The sequence below is a fragment of the Heterocephalus glaber genome, unplaced genomic scaffold, assembly GCF_053883595.1.
Source record: "Heterocephalus glaber isolate CG9 unplaced genomic scaffold, H.glaber_assembly_v1.0 deba00001553, whole genome shotgun sequence".
In the NCBI taxonomy this organism is placed as follows: Eukaryota; Metazoa; Chordata; class Mammalia; order Rodentia; family Bathyergidae; genus Heterocephalus; species Heterocephalus glaber.
In genome coordinates, this window is record NW_028258344.1 from 11,309,117 (window position 1) to 11,313,599 (window position 4,483).

At 38.6% G+C, this 4,483-nt stretch overlaps 1 pseudogene; it reads left to right on the forward strand.

Annotated features, from left to right (window-relative positions):
• The first annotated feature begins 1,507 nt into the window (after positions 1-1,507).
• Positions 1,508-3,851, forward strand: LOC101699529 (sperm flagella and cilia-associated protein 2 pseudogene; annotated as a pseudogene).
• The last annotated feature ends 632 nt before the right edge of the window (positions 3,852-4,483 follow it).

Consider the following 4,483-nt stretch of genomic DNA (forward strand, 5'->3'; position numbering starts at 1 on the left):
AAAGATTTTTGTTAAATTTAGACTAGTAAATTTCCATTTTTTTCTGCTTTAAATCAGCAATTCTTGCAAATGAAGGGCACTGCATTTTACCTTATCAACAGACACATTTAAGACTCACTGAAATGCATTATTTGGAAAACCTTCAAAGTAGAAAACTGTGTTTGCAAAATTGTAGTGTATACAGAATTTAATATGCTTTTTGTTCACATACATTGTTGTCCTTAAAAATCACACACTGTTGGAAGTACTTGCAAATATTTTCAAAATTCTCTCTCCAAAATCCTTCTTACAAAACACATACACACATAAAGGCACTGAGGGAGAGGGAGCTGCTCTCTAACTCATTGATAAAACTTGACTTCAAAACTAAAGCATGAGGCAGACACAGTGGCACATGCCCTTAATCCAAATTACGCAGGAGACTGAGGAGGATTAGAAGTTTGAGGTCAGCATTGTGTAACCTAGGAGAACCTCTCTCAAAATAAAAAGGGCTAAAGATGTTGTTTACTTTTAGAGCTGGAAGTTCTGATTCAATTCTCAGAATCAGAAAAAAAAAAAGGTAAAGCATGTGTGTGTGTGTATTATCCACTATGTAATATAATACAGTATCACAGAAAAAGGTAAAGAAGTTTGAAATCTGGATTGTTTAGATTTTTATCAGAGAAGAATGAATAATTCATTTTAAATAATAACAATTAGTGCTTATGTAATGTTTATTTTGGTGGTAGATGTTATACCAAGAGATTTATATATACAGTCATCTCTTGGTATCCATGGAGGATAGGTTCCAGGACCCTGTGGATACCAAGATCTCCAGATGCTCAAGTCCCTTATATAAAATGGCATTTAAAATTACCATATAATATATACATTCTCCTTTATGCAGTTTAAATCATCTCCAGGTTGTATATAATATTTAAAACAATGTAAATGATATACAAATAATTGTTACACTGTATTGCTTAGGGAACGATGACAAGAAAAAGTCTGTGCATATTTAGTACAGGCATAATTATTTTTTCAAATACTTTCAATGTGCAGTTTGTTGAATCCACAGATGTGGAACCTGAAGATATGGAGAGCCAACTATCCTGTCCATAACTCACCTCGTCCTCAGAACAACTCAAATAAGTAGATAAGGATTATTATCTCCACTTTATGGATGAAGAAACTGAACCAGAGATGTTATGTAACTTTTCCAGGATAACATGCCTGGTTATAGCAGAACTATGGTCACAAGCCAGGCAGTGTGTGTCCAGGATCGATGCTTCTAACCATACCTATTTTAAATACTTTGCTGGAAGATAAAGCGTTTTTCTGTTTTGCACTACAGGGTTTGGACCCAGGACCTTTGCACTGAGCTACATCCCCAGCCCTTCTTATTTTTCATTTTGACACAAGGTTTCTCTAAGTTGCCCAGATGGGATTTGAACTTGTGGTCCTCCTGCTTTAACCTCCCAGAATGCTGGGATTATAGGTATGTATTACCATGCTTTGCTAGATAAAGCATTTTCACAAATCACTCCCCATCTCTGTATATATTATATAGATTCTATTGAAAAGACTTTTTACAAAATGAACTCACTCCCCATATCAGCATATATTATATAGATTCTATTGAAAGGGCTTGTTTTTACAAAATTAACTCTACCAGTGACCTCCCATACTACATAAAACTGCAATAGACTAATCATAGATGAAGGTATCCTTCTCAGTTCCTTCAGTGTATGGAAGGCCCGTTCTTCTCAGCTCACCTTTCCTAGCGCAAGTTTGACTGTGCTGACTAACAAAAGGACTGACTGTAGAGTATAAGCTCAGCAGTGTCAACATGCATGTTAAATAATGAAGCTTTATTTCTTTCTTACTTCTTGGATAAAATAGACACTGCATTTTTTTTTCAGAACTGTAGTAGATTGTCTTGAACACCTGTAGACTGTGTATCCTCCACTCCTGTTGTTTGCCTCAGCAAATATGAAAAAATTAAAAATCACCCGGGAGAGGTCCTCTCTCTGTCCTGCCTCCATCCCTCCCTTCAGGACCTTGTACTTACCAGGCAGGTGTGGGCTCTACTGAGCTACATCCCAGTCTCAGGGGTCAAACTCAGGACCTTGAGAGAGGGAGAGAGGATCGAACTCAGGACCTTGTTCTTACCAGACAGGCGTGGGCACCACTCAGCTATATCCCCAGTCTCACTCTCACTCTCTCCACTGAGCTACATCCCCAGGCTCTCTCGTTCTCTCTCACTTAATTAGTAGCAATTGGAGGGCTTGGCTTGACCTCGTGCCAAAAGATCGGTGTGGGGTTTCGCTTGATCTCCTGAAGTTCCAGAACAATAGAAGACAGCATCCCCTGATTGGTATTAGGTGTAGGGCTTGTCTCTATCCCATGAAGATTTTGTGCCAGAAGAATTGAAGACAGCATTCTCCATGATTAGCAGATCCCAAGTCATTTGCAAAGGCATTTTCCACACAGCCTTTGGCAAACTTAAAATTTCAAGACATGAAAAGTGAGGCTTCCCGAGAGCAATGCTTAAACAGAAGACAAAATCAAATAATGGCCAAAATCCAAGCAGCTATCATATAGATTCCTAAACCTGCATCAAATTGCACTCTGAAAGCACTTGAGGTCCCCCCAAATGATAAAAAGGCAACAGGAGGCAGCGAATGTCACTGCTGATGAGGTGAAGTTTGAAGCATTAATAAAACAGGATTTCCAGGCAAAAGAAAGTACATGTAAGACTGGATTAGATACAGCAGACCATACAACTACCGACTTGTTAAATAAACACTCAGATGGTGACTACATTAAAAACAAAATCCAGAAGCACCTAGAAGATGCTGTTTGCACAAGAGCAAAGGGAGAAAAGACAGCAGAGATTTTTAATGGACCAGTTAATTGCCCATGAAGCACAGGAGGAGGCTTACCGCGAGGAGCAGCTGATACACAGGCTCATGCGACAGTCCCAACAGGAGTGCAGGATTGCTGTGCAGCTCATGCATGTTCAGCATGAAAAGGAGGTTTTATGACAAAACAGAATTTTCAGAGAAAAACAATATGAGGAAAGACAAAGATTTCCAGGATGCTCTTGATGGAGAAGTGGCTTTGGCAAAACAAGCCAAGACTGATTTTGAAGAACAAATCTTCAGAGAGAAAGAAGTTCACGAACAGATTGCTGTGGAAAGAGTTCAGCCTCATTATAGAATGCATTATAAAATATTCAGAGAAATTTTGAATCAAATACTTGATTTGTCCACTAAAGTGTCTCATTGACAAATAATCTGATTCCACTTAAGATAATGAGTGATTGGAAGGAATTGTATTTTTGTGGAAAGCCCATATATGAACAAACCTCTGTTAAGCATATGCCTGGTAATCCCTCTGAAGAACAACTTAGAGAATTGCATACAAGAGACTTGATAGATAGCAAAGATTATGAAGAATATAAGAAAATGGTTGGAGAGTGGGCTGTACCAGAAGAAATGACGGATAATTTACCACCCTCCAACAATTCTATACTGGGCCGAGGGCTTCACAGACTCATTGAAAAATCTCTTCCTCCTCAAGTTGAGCCAACAGAGTCTGAACTGGCTTCATTTGCTATTAAAGGATGCTTACTGGGGAAAACACTTAGTGGGAAAACTATCACTTTAAAGACTCTACAAAGAGAGTTTCCTGTTCAGGTACTTTGTATGGGCACTCTTGTCCAAGAAGCTGTCTAAGCATTTTATGACAATGAAAAATTCAGTGAGGACCTACCAATTCAGAAAGAAGGTGGAGAGGTTCCATCAGATCTTCAGGAGGACAGTAAAGAAAGCCAGGACTCACACAATGTATCTTCAGATGCTCCAGTTTCAAGGGAACCGTTACCAGAAACAGAAGGTGAAACTACATCTAATAGAACACCAAAAACTGAAGAAGTCAAATCAAGTGATAGTGACAATTTCTCTAAACTCACTGTACACGCTCAGGTTGGTGCAAAATTACAATTGCTGAAGAAAGGAAAAAGCATTCTAGAGACATTATTAGTTAACATCATAGTAAATGCAATTAATGAGATACCTGTGAATCAAGGGTGGATTCTTGATGGTTTTCCAATGACATTAAACCAAGCACAGCTTCTCGGGGAAGCTCTCACCAGCTGCAATAGAAACTTCATAGAAACAGAGGCAAAGAGGGCTGGAGATTTAACTCAGTGGTTCCACCACCTGCCTTGCAAGCAGAAGGTCCTGAGTTCAATCCCTGGGACCAAAAAAAAAAAAAAAAAAAGGAGGCAAAGAAAACACAAATATCCACATTGGCTGTGGATCCTATGGCTTCAAAAGAAGTACCTCTTCGTCTTCTGCATTTGATTTTGTCATATTACTAGATATTTCAGATATTTTCTTGCTGAGTCACATGAATGATATTATAGCTGAAGAATTTTCACATGAAAAACAGCTCATAAAAATATTGGTCAACATGGTGCTGCTGAAAACAAAGATAA